Source organism: Heloderma suspectum, chromosome 3 (genome assembly GCF_057233095.1).
Source record: "Heloderma suspectum isolate Gila_16-S chromosome 3, 16-S_ref, whole genome shotgun sequence".
NCBI classification, from domain to species: Eukaryota; Metazoa; Chordata; class Lepidosauria; order Squamata; family Helodermatidae; genus Heloderma; species Heloderma suspectum.
This window is the reverse complement of record NC_139460.1, coordinates 108,835,939-108,857,472: the sequence shown is the minus strand read 5'-3', so window position 1 is coordinate 108,857,472 and position 21,534 is coordinate 108,835,939. Positions and strand designations below refer to the sequence as shown.

General features: G+C 45.3%; 1 protein-coding gene across 1 annotated transcript in view; it reads left to right on the top strand.

The window, feature by feature from the left end:
* NHS (NHS actin remodeling regulator) overlaps positions 1-21,534 on the top strand; it is a 327,745-nt gene that overhangs the window by 155,392 nt on the left and 150,819 nt on the right. The window lies entirely within an intron of this gene.

Here is a 21,534-nt window from a genome sequence, read left to right as displayed (position 1 = left end):
TTATTGTGAGAATAGAATGACAGTCAGTGCAAGACTAGTGGGAGAACTTCCTGGCCATGACTCAAGAGAGAATAGAGCGTGCATGCTTGTCTGCGTGCGTGCTTGCGTGTGTTTGTGTTTGTGTGTGTGTGTGTGTGTGAGAGAGAGAGAGAGAGCACGCTCAGCTTGTTGAGATGGCAACATTAGCAGATTTAGGACCCATGTACATGACTGGGGGCTGAAGTTATTTTTTCTCCAGTGATTATCTTGAAAATGGGGTGCCACGAGTAGGAGCTCACTTGTGGCACATCAGGACAGGAGCAGGAGCAATCCTTTGGGTAACGGCATGCAGGCAGATCTACATTCCTTCCTGCCACTCGTGTTCCCCAACAACTGTTATGGAGAGGAATGCTGCCTCTGATCCTGGAGGTAATATATATACTTGCAGCTATTGATAGCTGTATCTCCTATTAATCTGTCTAATTCATATGTAAGGGCGCTCTGCGCTGTCCCGAATCTCCCACCATTCGACATCATTGGTTCTAGTATTATGAGAGAGGGAGAAGTTTGCTCCACACCAATTTATATTATTACACACACACACACACACCCCGTGCTGCCTTTACATACCTATTTCCTGAGCTAAAATGCCCCAAATGTGCTAACCTTTCTTCATCGGGGAGTTGCGCTGGTCCCTTCATCATTTTGGTTTCCCGTTTATGCACCTTTTCCAGCTCTACAGTTTCCTTTTTGTACAGGTGTACAGTATTATTCCAAGTTTGGTTGCACTGAGGCATTAAGATATTGACTGTTTTATTTTCAGTTTGTTTTCTAATGATCCCCAGCATGGGCTTCGCCGTGACTTACGTGTGTGCTGACTGCATGACCAACAACCATGGGAGAGGGGAAGTAATGTAAGGAAGAAGGAGATGGGGATCTCTAATGCAATGGAGACTGGTGGCTCTGATGTCAGTGAGAGTGCTTTGCATCTTGCATAGCTCCTTTAGAGTTCAGACTGGTTCTGACTGAAAGCCAGAGCAGATTCACTGCCCCACTGACATCGGAGCCACCAGCCTCCACTGCCCTAACACCCAGCCAGGTTCCTAGGCAGGGTACATTTTAAGCTTGCAAGCCCAGTTTTAGATACTTGAAACATGAACTTAGTCTTCCCCCATCCTCCCATAAAAATGTAATGTATGGGACTCAGAGTTCAGGTTAGAGCAGATCTGTGTGATGCCAGCACAGTATGTCACCCATCAGAAAAATATATTCCCCACATTTAACAGGATACTTTATTCCCCAGCCTGGCCCCCTCCAGATGTCTTGGAGCTTTTCTACACAAGGTTGCTAATTGGCTGTTAATCCACTATATCTACTTTTGGTTTCATCGCAGAATTGAGATCTGATCACTCTACAAAGAGTGTTTCCTTTCCTGCTTTTCTGCTACATAACCTCTGGGTAGCACTGTAGTATAGGGGAATGGCGCAAATACACATGTGAAAAATGTGGTTTCTTTCGCTTTCACACTTAAATGCTCCATTTTTCCTGCTCTAAAAACACTCACTGAAAGTGCTAGACAAAGAAGTGAAACTGGAGGTTCACACTGCAATCTAAAGAACCCGTAAACCATGCATAGCGCATGGTGAGTGCACAATAAATGTCTTGCGTAGAAAAGTCCTTGAACAGCAATTCCCATAATCCCCAGCCAGTAAAGGGTGATGGGAATTGTGGTACAACACATCTGGAGAGTGCCGGGTTGGGGGGAGGCTGTTTTATTCAAAACTGAAATGTGGGAGTATTTCTGAAACTCATCCAGAGTTGTAAAGCACTGTTTTCCTGTGGATGGCATTGTAGGATGTGAAATTAAGACATTTCACTTCTGTAATGGAGGTCCTGATTATGCATTTGATTATGAGGCACTTTTTCCTGGACTCTGATCATGGCATGTTGAAAATGCATCTCTTGCATTGAAATACAGTCAGGGCCAGAAATATTGGAACAAGGATAACTGTTTTGGCAGTTGGCCTCTGTACACCACCACACTGAAGTTGAAAGGAAACACACCCAGATGGGAACGAAGTCAGGACTTTCAGCTGTAATCCAAGGGGTTTGACAAAAGTGGGGTGCTAACCATTCAGGAAGGACAGCCAGTGGCATACACACACTCCCATCATTGGTGGCTCATAAATAATGGAACGAATGGCTGACAAGCAGTGTGGCCTGTTTTCTGGGTACCCCATGACCAGTCAAGCAGATAAAAGGCCTGGAGGTGGTTCTGCGTGTTGCATTTGCATTTGGTAGCTGTTCACTGGAACTCCCAACATGAGGTCCAAAGAGGTGTCCATGCGAGTGAAGGAGGCCATCATTAGGCTGAGGAAACAACATAAACCCATCAGAGAGATAGCAAAAACATTGGGAGTACCAACAAAGCAGTTTGGAACATCCTGAAAAAGAAAGAATTAACTGGCAAGCTCAGCAACAGCAAAAGCCCTGGAAGACCACGGAAGACAACTAAAGTGGATGACCTCAGAATTCTGCTCATGGTGAAGAGGAACCATTTCACAACATCTAGCCAGGTCAAGAACACTCTTGTGGAGGTAGGCATGTCATTGTCAACATCAACAGTCAGGAGATGGCTTTATGAATGTAAATACAGAGGCTTCACAACAAGGTGCAAACCATTGGTAACGCTCAAGAACAGAGAGGCCAGATTAGCCTTTGCCAGCAAACACCTAAAAAAGCCTGCCCAGTTCTGGAATAAGATTCTTTGGACTGATGAAACCAAGATTAACTTGTACCAGAATGATGGGAAGAGAAAAGTATGGCGAAGGAAAGGAACAGCTTATGATCCAAAGCATACCACATCATCTGTCAGACATGGTGGAGGCAGTGTTATGGCATGGGCATGTATGGCTGCCAATGGAACCGGGTCAGTGGTGTTTATTGATGACCTGCCTGCTGATCAAAGCAGCAGGATGAATTCTGAAGTGTATAGGGCTACACTTTCGGCTCAGATTCAGCTGAATGCTGCCAAACTGATAGGATGCTGCTTCATATTGCTAATGGATAATGACCCAAAACGTACAGCAAAAGCTACCCAAGAGTTTCTGAAGGCAAAGAAGTGGGATCTTCAATGGCCAAGTCAGTCACCTGATCTCAACCCAAAGGTGCATGCTTTTCACTCACTGAAGACAAGACTGAAGGCAGAAAGAGCCACAAACAAGCAGCAGCTGAAGGCAGCTGCAGTAAAGGCCTGGCAAAGCATCTCGAGGGAGGAAACTCAGTATTTGGTCATGTCCATGGGTTCCTGACTTCAGGCAGTCATTGATTGCAAAGGATTTTCATCCAGATATTAAAGGCGATCCTTAAGTTTGAAATGATGTTGGTTTGTTCCATTACTTATGAGCCACCAATGATGGGTGTGTGTGTATGCCACTGGCTGTCCTTCCTGAATGGTGCCCCACTTTTGTCAAACCCCTTGAATTACAGCTGAAAGTCCTGACTTCACTCCCATCTGGGTGTGTTTCCTTTCAACTTCAGTGTGGTGGTATACAGAGGCCAACTGCCAAAACAGTTATCCTTGTTCCAATATTTCTGGCCCTGACTGTATGCATCAGGCTGCCAAGCCCTAAAAAGGTGGTTTTATTATTCTGTATATATAGAGGAGTACATTTCAAATGAGATGATTCCTTGGGAAATGGAGGATTGAGGGCTGTAGGCAAGTTGCTTTTGCTGAATCACCATCATTGGAAGCCACTGATTGATCAGTCTGTATGTCGGGGGTGATAATTATATGAGGCTGCGACAAATCATTTGTACAGTTTGCCATGTTTAATGATTGGTTGAGGTCAACATGCACACATTCTCCTTGTTGGCTGCTGCTCATGAAGAAATATCCCACTGTGATATGGTTGTCCTTGGCATTTAGAATCCTTGGGAATCGATGCCACAGGCAGGTCTGTCATATACATTTACTTTTGCAATGGATGCCCATTTCTTCCGGCACTTGTAACAAGCACAGGCTGACCCTGAGAGAATGAAAAAATGTACAAGAGGGGGAAATGGCAGCAAATGTCCTTTTGCCAAATGATTATACACTGAAAGGTCTCTTTCCTATCCTTATTTTGGAAGCATTCATTCTTCAGGAAACATTTGTGGGGAGGTATGGCAGAAAACCTGAAGTATTTGCCGTGTCAGTGACAGAGTAGCAGAGTAGCAGACATAGAGTAGAGAGAGAGATGGGGGGAGAGAGGGTAGACTTTAGCAATGCTGTGGGAAATGGAAATGCTAAGATTACCTATTACAGTTGGCATCCTCTTTGTGATTTTTATGACCGAGGTTGGCAGTGTCTGAGTGGGAGGACAGGGAAAGAATTGCATATGAATACCAAAGAATAGATGAGAACAATGTATTGACTGTAAGGGGGAAGAGTTCTGCTTATGCAGAATGGTTCCTGATACCAGCTGTGAAACAGCAAAGGCTAATGGTCACAACCCTAGAAAGCTAAATGTATCAGTTCTCTCTCTCTCTCTCTCTCTCTCTCTCTCTCACACACACACACACACAGCCGGGGGGGGGGGGCTTATTCTCCATGTAGCAGCAGGCAAGACCTGGGAGGCAGGGAGGTGGGGTTGCACTGGTCTATCATGATTCTTTTCCCTGACAAGATGCCCTATCCTGCAACCTTCCAGTTTTGAGTCTATGTACCTGAAGGCACACATTAGGGACTCTGCTGGTGTACTGCCCACCTCACTGCCCAACAGTCTCTTAAAATATTAAAAGCGATAAAACCATAAACACAACAAAATAGCAATAAAAGCAACAATAAAAGCTGACAATAACACCAACAACTGCAGCCAAAACAGCAACAACGGCAGTCATATCAAGAGAAGGCTTTGGGAAAATAATACGTTTTCAAGGCCTTCTTAAAAGCCTGCAGTGACGGAGCATGGCAGACCACCAATGGCAACTTGTTCCAAAGTTGTGGGGCCACTGCAGAGAAGGCCCTTTAAATTAATTAATTTAAGTTAATAAGGAGGTAAAGATTAGAAGGTAAAGATTAGAGAAAGCAAGAGAATTCCAGAGAAACATCTATTTCTGCTTCATTGACTACGCTAAAGCCTTTGATTGTGTGGATCACAACAAACTGTGGCAAATTCTTAAAGTGATGGGAGTACCAGACCACCTTACCTGTCTCCTGAGAAACCCGTACGAGGGTCAAGAAGCAACAGTAGGAACCAGACATGGAACAACCGATTGGTTCCAAATTGGGAAAGGAGTACGACAAGGCTGCATATTGTCACCCTGCTTATTTAACTTATATGCAGAGTACATCATGAGAGACGCCGGGTTGGATGAATCACAGGTTGGAATTAAGATTGCCGGGAGAATTATCAACAACCTCCGATATGCAGACGGTACCACCCTAATGGCAGAAAGCGAAGAGGATCTAACGAGCCTCTTGTTGAGGGTGAAAGAAGAGAGTGCAAAAGTTGGTTTGAAACTCAACATTAAAAAAACTAAGATCATGGCATCTGGCCCCATCACTTCCTGGCATATAGAAGGGGAAGAAATGGAAGCAGTGACAGATTTTACTTTCTTGGGCTCCAAGATCACCGCAGATGGTGACTGTAGCCATGAAATTAAAAGACGCTTGCTCCTTGGGAGGAAAGCTATGGCAAACCTAGACAGCATAGTAAGAAGCAGAGACATCACCTTGCCGACAAAGGTCCGTCTAATCAAAGCTATGGTTTTCCCAGTAGTAATGTATGGCTGTGAGAGCTGGACTATAAGGAAGGCTGAGCGCCGAAGAATTGATGCTTTCGAACTGTGGTGCTGGAGAAGACTCTTACAAGTCTCCTGGACTGCAAGGAGGTCAAATCAGTCCATCCTAAAGGAAATCAACCCTGAGTGCTCATTGGAAGGACAGATACTGAAGCTGAAGCTGAAATATTTTGGCCACCTAATGCGAAGAGAAAACTCTCTGGAAAAGACCCTGATGTTGGGAAAGATTGAAGGCAAAAGGAGAAAGGGACGACAGAGGATGAGATGGCTAGATAGCATCACCGATGCAATGAATATGAACTTGAGCACACTCCGGGAGAGAGCGCAGGACAGGAAGTCCTGGCGTGCTATGGTCCCTGGGGTCACGAAGAGTCAGACACGACTGAACGACTGAACAACAACAAAAGATTAGTAGTAAAAATAGTAAGGTGACCAGTCAGATAAAAACGTAATAGTGATATGATGGGGCAGTGGATTTTGATTGACTCTCTTCAACTTTCCTCCTTCTCTGATTACTACATGATGGCAGCAACACGCAGACATCATTTTGTATTTTCAAGATGGGCTGGGACTTCACCTGTTTATTCTACGTGACATTTTTGTGCATGCTGTATAGGGATGGACGAAAGGGACTTCTCTTGTCCCACAGCTTGCTTCGCGGTGGGGGGGAGGCGCTTCGCTTCTCCCCCCGAAGTTCAGGCGGGGGGGGAGGCACACCACCTCGCCCGGCCGAAATTCAGCCCGGGGGGGGGAGGCGCCCCTCCTCGCTCGGCCGAAATTCAGGCCGGGGAGAAGCGCCCCGTCTCCCCGTCTGCGAAAGAAAAAGTGAAAAAAAACAAAAAAAACAAACCGTGATAGGCTACGTAACGATTAATGTAGCCTATCACGGCTAGATTTCCAAAGTCAGCCGTGATAGGCTACGTAAATCGTCATGTAGCCTATCACGGGTGACTTGGGGGGGGGGGAAGCGCGTACGCATTTGCGTACGCTTCCCCCCCCCAAAGTCACCCGTGATAGGCTACGTGACGATTTACGTAGCCTATCACGGCTGACTTTGGAAATCTAGCCGTGATAGGCTACGTAAATCGTCACGTAGCCTATCACAGGTGTGTGTGTGTGTGGTTTTTTTTACTTCTTTATTTTGTAATGGCGGCGGCGGTGGCAGCCGTTCGGGAGACTGGCCCCCGCCCCCGCCAAAATGCCGCCAAAACGCCGCCGGGACCTGCCGCCGAGAGGGACATTCGGCCACGGTAAGTCCCATCCCGGGGGGGGCGGGGGGCCGGCGGAGAATTTCCCCAACACTTTCGGGGGGCCGAATGCATCGGCACTCGGCCTCCCGAAGATTCGTGGAGAAATTCTCCTCCATCCCTAGAGAACAGTGGATGTTCACTTGAGTTCTCAGCACTGCCATGAAGAATGGAAGCAGTAAATAGAGGCTGTGTTTAACAGTGCACAAGATATATAAGAGGATTTATGACCTTTACTTTTTTCTTTTCCTTAGAAGCTGCAATCCGTTCTTCTTTGAAACTGGCTACCCCAAGATGACATTTAAAATGAACACAAGAGAATTAGTTGTGGGAAGATTGTTTTCTTTACCTAACCTTGTATATTATCAGGATCATTTGCATATTCTTGCATCTCCATTTTGATCAAACAAAACTTAGGTAAGAGCAGAAAGCCCCTTGCCAGCTATAGAGATTTTCCTAGTGCTTATTTAAAAATAATAATATGGAGATGTAAACATTTCCACATCATGTAGCATTGCTGATTTACTCTTGAAGAACTCTGGTGAACAGATTCATTTTATGAGGAAGCTGATTCCATTCATGTTAATGTATGGCAGACAAGTGATTGTGGATGACAAAATGGTGTAAATCCTCCCTCCCTCTTTTCCTCCGTCGCACACCAAAATATAAGCACCTTTTTTAGACACGTGCTATTTCACCATTTAGGCCACCACCCCTATTTTCACACAGTGCAGCTGCCACTCTGAGATTCCACATTAACTGTTAATTCTTCAGTTGCTCAGCTCGGGTAAAAGAATTCCAATGGAAACTATTAACAGCCAAGCTATTTTTGTCTTCCATAGCCAGCTGTTTTCTCTGTCTTTGAAAAAGAAGCACCAGTCAGAATATGACTGGTTCTCAAACTGGGATGCTGTGATATTCTTGGTAATGTCCAACACTCGTTAAAATGGCCTTTCCCAACCTACGGCTCTCCAGATGTGTTGGGACATCCCACCAGTCAACACACCCATTGGCCATGCTGGCTGACCATGGTGGGAGTTGTAGTCCAAGACAACTAGAAGGCACCACCTTGGGGAATGCTGCATTTAGAAGTATCAAAGCTCTTGCCAAATGGCCCTTCTGAGACATTCAACCCTGCAACAGGCAGTTGCCTTGCTATAAAGGATCTACCATGTTTGCATGCATCTTTTCTTTTCTGTCCTTGCCACATTTGGTAGGTTTAGGCAAGAGAGGGAGAAGTAGTAGCAGAGATCTGAGCTGGTGAGGGAAAAGGGGCTTTGCAAATTCAAGCATCGCGACATCAGTGGAACAAGAAATGGGAGTGTGGATTTATGGGTTTTGGAGATTGGGAGGGAGAGCCGTTATTAAAGTGTTTGCAAAGTGATTTAAGGTGTTATGCTGGAGTTTGGAAGATCTAGATTGTTCTGAAAAGCTGTTTCATTTCACTGCAACTTTATGTGTCTGGTTGGCTTTAAGGGTTATAGGAAGAGGTCACACTAGCGCTAGCATCTGTTATTGGGCTCATATTGTTATTACAGTACAATCTGGTCACAAGCCACTCTGAAGTTCTGGTGTACGTGTCCCAAATAAAGAAATGAGAACAGTGCAGAATACATGGTGGGTTTTTTGTTTTGTTTTTGATGAATTGTTGCCGTTTCTTCTTTCTGGAAAAGAATAAACCACCATACGATATTCCTAGGATAATCTTGCAGAATTTTTATTACTATTTATATTTTAGATTACAAAGCCAAATGCTTATGTTGCATATTTACAGCATTTTACCCTGCTCTTTAGCTGAAAAGGTTTCCAGAGCAGCTTACAAATAGCAGCAAGATAGCCCCTGCCCTCAGTCTTACAATCTAAAAGACATGACACAGAAGGGAAAAGGGATGGGGAGGGAGGAGGGAGGAGGAAAAAACAAGATCAGGCTTTTAAAAGTGCTTAAAGTTCTTAAAATTACTGTTCTTATCATGATCATCTGGGATGAAGACAGCTGAGATAGCCTGATGGAATGGCTGCCACCAGGTGACAATTGAAGAAGGGCCAAAGAATACCAGTGCAGAATAAAAAGATCCTTGTTTCCAACCAAATTAAGAGGAGTACCAAAATAATTTCTTCACAATATACAGTGAGTTAGCAGCTTATCCATTTCAGGTATGTCTTAAATGATGATTTTTTCTTCTTTTTTCTGTTTTTCTTTCAAAGGCTCAGGGGGCAGCAGAGGCTGCATGAGGCCCATGGGCTGCATCTCCCCATCTGAAACTTTAGTCAATGTAGTGCAGTGGTTAGAGTGTTGGACTGGGACTATGGGGGACCCAGGTTCTAGTCCCCACTCAGCCATGAAGTTACTGGGTGATTTTAAGCCAGTTACAGACTCTCAGCCTAACGTACCTCACAGGGTATGAGGTTAAATTGGAGAGGAGGAGGATGACCATGTATGCTGCCTTGGGCTCCATGGAGGAAAGACCAGATATAAATGAAACCAACCAACAAGCCTTTTGGTATTGATGTGACTTTCGAATAGCTTTCTGAATACAGAAAGGAATGGAGTTCATTTCTTGGGTGTTTTATTCCCACCCCCACCCCTTTTCTTTCTGACAATTTCTTATCTTTCAGGTGTTAGGATTTTATTTATTTATTTATTTATTTATTATTTCATTTAATTTCTACACCGCCCAATAGCTGAAGCTCTCTGGGCAGTTCACAAAAATTAAAACCAAACAGCACACAATAAAACAATTTAAAATATATAGAACATTAAAACCACAATATAACAATACAACCACAATAAAACCTAGCAGCAGTGCAGGAGTTTAAAATACAGATTTAAAACAGCAAAGATAAAAGTTTAGAAAGCTAAAATGCTAAAATGCCTGGGAAAATAAAAAGGTCTTCACCTGGCGCCGAAAGGAATACAATGTAGGCGCCAGGCGAACCTCACCAGGGAGCTCATTCCATAGCCGGGGTGCCACAGCAGAAAAAGCCCTCCTCCTAGTAGCCACCCGCCTCACTTCCTTTGGCAGGGGCTCATGGAGAAGGGCCGCTGCTGATGATCTTAAGGTCCGGGCAGGCACATATGGGAGGAGGCGATCCTTCAGGTAACCTGGCCCCAAACCGTTAAGGGCTTTGAATGTTAACACCAGCACTTTGAATCGGGCCCGGAAATGGACTGGCAGCCAGTGCAGCTGGAAAAGTACTGGCGTAATATGAGCTCGCAGGCCAGTCCCTGTTAACAATCTTGCTGCCCTATTTTGGACCAGCTGAAGTTTCCGGACCGTTTTCAAAGGCAGCCCCACGTATAATGCATTGCAGTAATCCAGACGAGAAGTTATCAGAGCACGGATAACTGTAGCTAGGCTATCTCTGTCCAGATAAGGGCATAGTTGGTATACCAGCCTAAGCTGATAAAAAGTGCTCCGTGCCACTGAGTTCACCTGTGCCTCAAGTGACAGTTCTGGATCCAAGAGCACCCCCAAACTACGAACGTGATCCTTTAGGGGGAGTACGACCCCCTCCAGAACAGGTTGATTATCACCTAGCCGGGCAGACGAACCACCCGCTAACAGTATCTCCGTCTTGTCTGGATTGAGTTTCAGTTTATTGGCCCTCATCCAGTCCATTACCGTGCCCAGGCACTGATTTACAACAGCCACTGCTTCACCTGGTTTTGATGAGAAAGAGAAGTAGAGCTGGGTGTCATCCGCATATTGATGGGACCTCAGCCCACACCTCTGGATAACCTCCCCCAGCGGTTTCATGTAGATGTTAAACAGCATGGGGGATAAAATAGAGCCCTGTGGAACCCTATGGCACAATTGCCATGGCACAGAGCAATAATCCCCCAGCACCACCTTCTGGAATCGGCCATCCAAGTAGGAGCGGAACCACTGCAGTGCAGTGCCTCCAACTCCCAACCCAGACAACCTATCCAGAAGGATACCATGGTCGATGGTATCGAAAGCCGCTGAGAGGTCCAGAAGAATCAACAGGGTCGCACTCGCCCGTCCCTCTCCCAGCAGAGGTCATCCCACAGGGCGACCAAGGCAGTTTCCGTTCCAAACCCAGGCCTGAAGCCCGATTGAAATGGATCTAGATAATCCGTTTCATTCAACAGTGCCTGGAGCTGTCCTACAACCACCTGCTCAAGCACCTTGCCCAGAAAGGGGATGTTGGCCACTGGCCTATAATTGTTAACAGCCTCTGGGTCCAGTTTAGGCTTTTTCAGGAGTGGTCTAATTACCGCCTCTTTTAAAGCGGCAGGCACCACTCCCTCTCTCAAGGAGGAATTTACAACCTCGTGGACCCAGCCAGACATCCCCTCCTTGTTTGATTTAATAAGCCATGAAGGGCAAGGGCAAGCACACAAGTGGTTGATCGGACTTGGCCAAGCACCTTGTCCGCATCCCCAGGCCTCAGTAACTGAAACTCATCCAATAAAACTGGACCAGACGGTGCTCTGAACGCCTCTACCAATGGAACTGCATTAATGGTGGTGTCCAATTCATGACGAATCTGAGCAACTTTATCTTCAAAGTGCCGTGCAAACTCGTCACAGCATGCCACTGAGGGTTTCACTGTCTCTCGCCCTGGCCCAGAATGTAACAGGCCGTGAACCACTCGGAAAATCTCCACTGGACGACACTGAGAAGATGCAATGCTGGTGGAAAAGAACTGTCTCTTTGCCACCCTCACTGCCACAGAGTAGGCTTGATAGTGGGCTCTTACCTTCGGTCACACTCAGCACGGGTTTTCCTCCACCTGCGTTCTAGCCGTATCCCCTCTTGCTTCATTGCCCTCAGCTCAGGTGTATACCAAGGAGCTGGCCAGGCTGTGCTCAGAGGGAGGGGGCACTTGGGCGGGATCGTGTCAACCGCCCAAGTCATCTCTGCATTCCACAGAGCGACCTGGGCTTTGACAGGAGCACCAGCCATACCAGCAGGAAAATCCCGCAGAGCCCTCTGGAATCCATCAGAATCCATTAATCTCCGGGGGCAGACCATTTTAATAGGTCCCCCACGCTTGCAGAGGGGGAAGGCTGCCAGGAGTCTAAACCTCAACAGGAAGTGATCTGACCATGACAAAGGGACAGATGTTAATTCTTCCACTTTCAGATCACCATCCTCCTGCCCAGTCGAGAAAACCAGATCAAGTGTGTGTCCTTTTATATGCGTTGGGCTGATGACATGTTGGGACAGCCCCATGGTTGTCATGGCAGCCATGAAGTCCTGAGCCACCCCGGATACAGCGGCCTCGGCATGGAAGTTGAGATCCCCCAGGACCATCATCTTAGGGGTCCTCATCACCAAGTCCGAGACCACCTCCGTCAGCTCAGGCAGGGAGTCTGATGGGCAGTGGGGTGGGCGGTACGCCAACAGAATCCCTAATCTGTCCCGGGTACCCAACACAAGGTACAAGCACTCAAGATCTGCACTCGAATGAGCACGAAGCCTGGAGAGGGAGATTGAATTCCTATAGACCACGGCAACGCCCCTCCCCGACCCTCAAGTCGGTGTTGGTGCTGCACCAAGTACCCAGGGGGGCACAGCTGGGAGAGAGTGACCCCTCCCAGTTCTCCCACCCAGGTCTCAGTAATACATACCAGGTCAGCCCCCTCATCCACAATCAAATCATGGATGAGGGAGATTTTATTTTGGGCCGACCTGGCATTCAGCAGCAGCAGCACCAGACCCGAGGGCAGACTGGTAAGGCTGCCAGGAACCATCAGGTTGGGGGAAGAACCAGAAGAGGGGACAGCTGTAAGCTGTAGGATTCTTTTAACTCTGTCCTTAGGGCCAGTTCTCCTGACCTCCTCCTGTACGGCAGCTGCTGTTCTTGCTGCCTTCTAGCCACTAGTGTCACACGCAGAGCTAGCCATGTACAGGTGATCAGCACATGCAGAACTTTGCGTGCGTTGCCTTTTTTTGCATTCTGGTCCAAGCTGGGCTTTTCAAGCACTCACAGCACCATGCAAAGAATGCATGTGCACAGAATTCTTCGTATTCCATTGACCCACATTTAGCCACCTCCATGTGGCACACCAGCACTTGGGCACCAGTGCTGCCATGACAGAGATGGTTGCGATAACTGTCCCTACAACCAAATCTTAATGAGGCTTATTGTGAACTAAGTCTAGAACCATAGTTCCAAGCCACTATTCTTAAGAGTTACAGCTTTGGCTAACACATCTATGTCTTAAAAGGTGCTACATTCTCTCCTCCCCCCCCCATGAGTAAAAACGTTTCTGTTATCTTCCTTCCCCACCCTTCTCTTTAGAATGAGAATGCGAACTACCTTGCAGTTTATTTATTAAGGTGGCGCTGGACTGTCATACCCTCCACAGTATAGTTCCATCGAGCTTGAATATGCTATGAATTAAGAGTGATGACATGAAAGATTAACTCTTTGTCTTATCCACACCCTTCCATTTCTCCCCCGCCCCGCTTAGCCCGTAGTCATCATAAAGAATTCCAGAGCCCGCACAGAAACATGCTTTAGTTACTCAGTGTTATTGTTACATCCTGATTGCCAAATACAACAGGAGTCAGACTAAGTGCTGTGGATTATGGGGGACAAAAACAATCCATTATTCCAAAGCCCCTCCCATAGGCTCCCTGCCTCCACTGTTACCTGGTCAGGTTGTGCTCTGTGGCTGCAAAGCCCATGTTCAGCATATAGATCATGATGATTTGGCGCTCATGCAGAAGGGAGGAACGGCTACAATGGAGGATATGTGCACACATTCCTAAAACCCAGGAGTCAGTGTGATTGTTTTCTTCCTCATGGTGAGCCTACCTCTCACTTTGCACTGCAAATGGCAGGTGAATGTGCTTTTGAATCAAATGCTGACGGAGTGTGTAGTTTTGTCCATTCTTCCCTGACCCCCCCCCCCCGCCCGCCCAGTGCTTCAGGCCGGCTGTTTTTTACAGTGCAAGCGTTTATGCATTTAAACATTCATTCTGTGTAATAACCATTCCTTTTATAAGGCTGAAAAACTGCTCCCAGGAGAGGGAGATGGGTTGATAATGGCCCAGGTACCAGCCAGTCAGTGCCATGTGCAGCGGGCTTCTGCTTCAAACTGGCAGAACCATTTCTTCCTGTGCCTGATCCTGGGAAAGAAGATTGTCTGTCCAAATTGCTGGGAACGCGTTTGCACAGTGGCTGTAATGTTAAATTTTATGTGTGTGTGCATCTGGAGTGATGTACATTGAGGGTTACGTCGACCCAAGCAAATAAACTCCATGAATTCTTCCCTTCAAATATCTTGCTGTTTTACAGCTCAATCCTACACATGGTTTACTCAGTCCAACTGTATGCAGTGGGGGCTGACTCCCATATTATTGCACATGGAATTGCAGCCTTAAACATTCAGGCAAAAAGAACATGGTACAGAGGTTCACCACACAAGGCTAAAATCCTGCATCCTTACTGAGGCTTCTGCTTCTGGATTCTTTGCAGGATTAAGATTGGCTTTTTTACACATACGGACACGTGCTTTGAATTGAGGAATTCCTTTCTCAGCAAGTTCTGTATGTTTCATTTTACAGGCACTAGATGGTGCTGTGGTTATAACAGAACTACGCAATTACACACAGCCGATATATCAGATTAACATTCCTTATTGAGTTATAGCCAATCTTTTAAAAAAGCAGTATAAAAGTCAGAAAGCATGGGAGATGCCTTTACATGACGTCGTGTAAAGGACCAACAAACTTCTGCGAGTGACCAATCATAAGCATGCAATGAAAGCCTCATTTAGAAATGCTCAGTCTTCCAAGGAATATAGATGGGTTGTGTTTTTTTGCAGATTTGAATGTTTTCCCACATCAGATCCTGCATGTGGAAAATTAACAGAGAATTGGGTGGGCTACTAGAACATTAGTGTGGTAATTTCAAATGCACAGGGAGCTTTTGATTAGGAGGATCATTTAAGCATGCAGTCCTTTCCACCTGCATTCTGAGATGGTATAGTCATGTGAGGATTGTACCATGTCTATTTGCTATGTATGTACGTATGTACATATATATGTAATAAAATTAGCTCTAAAGTGAGATTTCTTAGAGTGTACTTATTTGTTACATTTATATCCCCACCTTCTAAGGTGCTCAAGTACATGTTAGTGGTTCCCCACATTTTACCCTCCCAACAAGAGAGAGTGACTAGCCCAAGGTGATGCAGTGAGCTTCTTGGCTGATTGGAGGCTTGAACCTAAGTCTCCCTCATCCTACTCTTGATAATCTAACCAGTGCACCACACTATAAGGGCATTTATTCATGAGGATCCTGCACCTTTACCAGGGCCTCTGTTTCCAGATTCTTTGCTAGATCAGCTCCTTTACACGTGCTTTTTTTTGGGGGGGGGGGGCTGGGTCTTTCTCTGCCTTTCTATAAGTTTCATTATACAGGCGCCAACGTTGTGTTGCTTTCAGTGCCTCCTGAAGACACTGTTATTTCGAGAGGCCTTCCTTGAGTGACCAGCCACAGTTTATTAAATTCAGAATCTGATTCTTTTAAAATGTTGTAATTGTTTTAATATGGTGTTTTATTCTTTTTTCTTTTTGTTCACTGCTCCAAAATCTTTGATGTGGAGTGGTATATAAATATGGTAGGTAGGTAGGTAGGGAGGGAGGGTGAGAGAGAGAGAGAGAGAGAGAAAATACAGCCACTAGATGGCAATGTGGTATAGCGGAATTGTGCAATTACATGCTATAACTATAATGCCATTCAGAGAAATACTGCACTTTCCTCGATCTAAAAAACCCCTGCAGTAATGGTTGCAAAGCCCAGGAGAGGCCCTAGAGGGTGACAACATCATATAAAAGACCCACAAATGACTGTGAGTCAGCAATCAAGAGCGCACAATAAAAGCTTCATGTAAGGCTCTAAGTGAAGACTGCTGTGCTGCCTGCTTCTTTGACCATGAGAAGGCCTGGGCAGAAAAGATATAGCATAGCTTCTCCAGAAGCACACACAGTGACCTCTGATCTCTGACTCACACACCCAGTCCAGCAGTTCCTTTTAGGTTCAACAACACTGATGCATAGAAAGAGCTTCCCAAATGACAAGGGGGTTGCCCACCCATCCAAACTGTGCAGAAAGGACTGAGTGCTTAGTTTCTCTCACTGTTGCTTGCCCCTTAGTCACAGCATCAGCCCCAGACTAGGAAGAATGGGCCACCCATCTCCGAGGAAGGAGGCCGGCTGCTTTAGGGTGCAAGCATTGCTTAGCCACCTTGAGGCTAATGTGGTGGTGGAGAAGGTTGATGTGGACAGGGATGAGAGGGGGTAGTGGTGGTTCTCCGAGAGCAGCTGTTGGGCCCTCATTCAAGGGACATGCATATCTAGGAATTGCAGTAATTTCTGCAGATGGAAAGGGTGTAAACCGCCCAGAGAGCTCCAGCTGTGGGGTGGTATTGAAACGAAACGAAATAAATAAATTCATAAATAAACAAGCAATAGCTCTGTTGCTTGACTGTCGCCCAAGGGATTGGTCTTGTGCAGCTTTATCCCACTAGGAGAGGGGTGGGCAACTTGTGGCCTTCCAGATGTTTGTCCTGCAACTCCCATCTTCCCTCACCATAGGCTATGCTGGCTAGGACTGATGGGAGGTGTGCCCTTCCAGATGTTTTGCCTACAGGTTGTGCACCCCTGCACAAGGGGAAAAGTGGGGAAGTTCTCCTTATGCATTTCCAGCAGCTGACAAAAAGCATCTGCTGTAATACCCTCTGTACAGTATGCATGAATGGGAACAAAAAGCAGAAGACATTGCAGGGTTCAATGTGGATGCAGATCTTACAGATTTCTGTACTTAGCTACTCTTTGTGGGTGTGGCAAATGTTAAAATAACAACGCAAAGAGAGGTTTTTAAAGGAGTTGCTGTTCTTGTTTTGCTGGTGATCAAGGAAGCCTTTCTTTAACATGCGCTTGCAATATGCTACATTTCTCATATTCGATAGGTTTTGAATGAGACCCAGACATATTCCTTACACCTGTAAAAAGCATTCAAGACTAGTGATATGTGTGTGCATGGAATGGTCTATCAACAAAACACAAACCAAGTTGACATTGATTTGTTTTATAACCTAACAAACATCTGCCGGCATTTGGATTTTATTATACATGAGCCATAGCAATAGATGAGAGATGTTTAGAATGAAAAGATTTGGAAAGAGAAGAAAACTTTGTCTGTGTACCTTATGGCACTGTCCAGTTTAGACTAAGGTTCCAACTGCATAACAACTTGCTTGAGCTAAACTGTGGGAAAAGATTTATAGTTTGTATAAAACTTCAACTTTACACAATTTGTTTCAGACATTTTAGCTATGTGTAGGTATAACTGTTGATGGGATAACTCGTAGGTAATGCCATTTTGTAAATGAAGACTGATCACTTTTTCAGTTGCAATAGTTGAGAAGCTTTCCCCCCACGCTGAAATTGGGCTCCTCACCCTACAACAAGGAAGTCATGTGGATGCATGGGAAAGATCCTTGTTAGGAGCTTCTGTGTTTAGTTATCCTTGCACAGCATAAAGCAACCGCTTTGTAATGTGGAACAGATGGGGGGCAGGGATCCTACAACTGTGTGGCCAGTACAGCATAAGCCATAACATAACTGCACCGCTTCTTCCTCAGTCACCTAGAGGTAATGGAGCACAGGCCTCTAAATTACTTTTGCCACATGGTTCCCTGTCAGTCTTGCTTCCATGACCACACGTGGTGTGCTCTACAGAGAGATGCCAGAAGTCAAGCTTATTCATGAGCTGTACTGTCTGCAATGGAATCATTGATTCCAAGGGCTGGTTCCAGCACGTTCACTTGCCCATATTTTTTGCTGAAGAGCCTTTTTTGGTGCTGTCACAGGGAGTAATATTTGGACTCCCCTCCCCATGCACCAAGCCTGTCTGCCTGTCTGCATATATGATTTATCATGTAATCCTCATTTATATTACACATCATATATTTCCCACCTTTCATCCTTCCACTTGCGATTTTCTTTTCTTCTAAATGCCGGTTAAATTTGCAAGACTTAAGGCGACACTTCAGAATATAAGAATTAAATGTTTGAGCTTGTTAGGGTGCTGTTCTTGTTTTTTCCTTTGTGCAAACAAGGTGAAAGAAGGCATTTTGAAGAATCCGTTTGAGTTCAAAATCAGCACAAAAAGGACTAACAGTCTTACTCTCTGATTGGCACAAATCACGTGGCACAAACATACAGACAGATGGTAACAAGGAGTGTCTATTTTGGGAAAGTACAGAATATATTTTTCAGGTCATTGATTCTGAGTTACAATCGCAAGACCAGGTGTGGGGAGCCTTTTTTGATCCAAGGGCAAAATTGGCTCCAGGCAATCATGTTGGGGTCTGCATGCCAGCAGTACAAAAGTGGGTGGGGCCACCCCACATCTGGCATCTGGACTCTGACATGATTACCCAGACCCCATTCTCTCTCTCTCATACATACACGTGCGCACACAAGAGGTTTGGACCTAGTTTTAGTCATACTTAGACCAGAGCCATTGAAAACAATGGGATTGTCATGGCTAACCTAAATTCCATTGACTCCAATGGGTCTACTCCCAGTGTTCCTAAGCCTGGATCCCACCCAGAATGCTGGACAATCAAAAGACTAAGATGTGTGACTGCTTTTTGGCACATTCCAGAAGCTCAGCAGTGTTAGCCCATGACAACACAAGAACAAAACCGTGTTTCTGGCATGAGAATCATCCCACATGGAGAGTCTATGTGGACAGCTTCCCCATTCACTTCAGCTGAGGATGTGGCTCTGCATGTACATCCTTAGGGCATGCAAAGATACTCCTCCTGCCATTGAAGTGTGTAGGAAAGCCTTTGCTGGCAGAGTATTTTCTGTGCACCTTTAGAGAATCTAAAACTGCCTTCCCCAACCTGGCTCCCTCTAGATGTGATGGACTACACTCATGGGCCCCACCAGCATGGTCAATGGCTGTGCTGATTGGGGACAATAGGGGCTGTAGTCAAACACATTTGGAAGGAGACGAGTTAATTTCAAATCCCTAATGCACATACTTCGATACTGGCTGTTGAGCCACAACTGTGATATTAGTGGCACAACATTGTGGTTTTAAATCCACCTTTTTATTCTTTCTTGTTGTCATTAGATCTCTTTTTCTGTGCCTCCTGTTTCTTCAAGGCACACACAGGATAGCAGGCTAGTTGCTGTCTTCATCCTGTTAGGAGAGAACTCTCTCCATTTCTTTAGGGATGCAGACGGAGCAACATTGCTGAGTTTCTGCAAGAGCTCAGCAGGGCTGCAGGGCCCTTAGGCCCATAAACTCACATCCAAGCTGCAATAGTAGCTGGGCTGCCTGGCATCACACAGACTGATGATACTGTATTATTGTTGTGATGGTGATGGTGATGATGATTGTGAGGGAGTGAAAATAAGGCGGGGACATTATTTAGAAATATGTTCTGTTCATATTGAAAGAGGATTCCCACTTGATCTAAAACTACAATGTAAACTGAAGGATTAAAAGATGCACTATAATACATTTTTATTTATTTATTTCATTTCTATACCCCCCAATAGCCAAAGCTCTCTGTTCTGCTCTTCTGTTTAAAGTTCTGCTCTTCTATGTAATGGCTACAAAAATAGCTTTGCAGCACTGCCTGGAGTTCAACTTATGCAAGGTGGAAGCCATGGACTACCTGGACCAACTTTGGTAATTTGAGAGCCTCTTCATATACATTGTATGGCCATTTGTGTTTGCTTTGCCCTGATTTCAGGTGGTGCTTCCTGCAATAAGCTCATGGGCTTGGATCCAAAGGTGCCCTTCCATTAGTGGAAAGCCCCTTCTACTCATGGAAGGACTGTTTCTGATCAAGCGGAAGAGCACTGTGCGAGAAAAATGACCCTTTGATCCGAAGACATTCTCCTGTTGGCACAAGCTTTTGTGCAAGACTTTCCCCAAGTTCTTTTCAAGACGTTTTAATGGCCCACTATAGAGTTCACAATCCACAGCCTGTATCTTTCTTATTCACCATGTTTATCATACTGTTAACACAGCCTTTTCCAACCTGTTACCCTCCAGATGTGTCAGACTACAACTCCCATGGCTGGCGGGGAATGATTGGAGTTGTAGTCTGACACATCTGGAGATTACCAGGATGGGGAAGGCTGTGTTAACAGTACAATAAATAAGAAAAATGCAGGCTGTGGACATTTTGGGTGAGGAGACTGGGGGAAATTATTTATAGTAGCATTGTTCATGCACATCAGCTTGTACAAGATAAAATCTGGTTGTACAAGAGTTATAGTTAAATCAACAAGTTCTCAAGCGATGAGAAAAAGCTGCTGTATGTTTTGCCTTTAGAGGAAAAAAAAAGGACAAGAACCTCTTAATGAAATAGTTTCTGAAAATTGACAAATTTGGGACTGAAAAGGGGCCTAGAAAAAGCCTTTGATTTAAACCTCCAAAGTAATGGTGCACTCAACCATCCCGTATCTTTATGATGTATAAGTAGAAGGCAAGCTTCCCCTCCCCCCCGCCAGACTGCTTTTTGAAGTTTGTTTATATGTCTACTCAGCTGACAAGTTATGGGATTCCTTTCACCCTATTATTACGTTCCCTAGTACACAACATCTTAATTATTGGACAATCTCCAAAGACTTTTTTCTTTTGAAGAGCCTTCCATCAATGGGAAAAGCAAGAGAAACTAGTCCTTAAGCAGGACTAAAGGCAACATGCTGTCTGCAAATGCATAGTTGTGGCTTAAGTCTGGGCTGATTTCATTTAGTGTTAAAAACATTGGTTTGAAAAATAGGCCCCATTTTACATTGCTGATAGGGCATTCCCAAATGAAACCTCAGATACCTCAGTGGTGGTTCTATATTTGGAGCGAGGAGGTTCTCAGCCTAGCTGCAGCAAAAATAATTTTTGCAGACTCCTGGAGTAAGTATTTGCACAAACATTTATTTTACATAGTTTTGATTGACATCTCACAGGCCATAACGTGTAATTTTGGCTGATGGCACACAACTTTGTATGGCACATGTACAAACTAAGGCTGGTTGATCCAAACGTTATTGGAACTATTAATATGCACAGCAGGGTAGTTCCTTGCAAGGGGAAAAGTAGTACCCCACATCCTACCCGCTTCTTCTCTCCTTCAGATCCCTCCTCTTGACAGCACTTTGCAGAGAATTGGCAGATAAGGTTTCTAGACATAAGTTATAATTTCACCCTTGGAAGCCAGATATTAAGGGTTGGATCCAGATTTATGCTGGATCAACTGCACTGGTGGAAATGTACTTCCCCACACCCTCCTTCCCACGGCAGCTCCTCCAGCCCCCTGAAAATGCTATACAGAAAGTCAGGACCTTGCTGAATGGGGTGAGCTGTGGTGATGGGGTGGAGGGATCCCCAGAGATTGGGCAGAGGGATCTTCTGCAAGCAGAGCCCTTCCTCCTGCGGAAGACAGGTTCTGGATCAAATTCTAAACAATCATGAACCAGAAGACTGTGTTTATGTTACCTTTTGATAGGCTTCC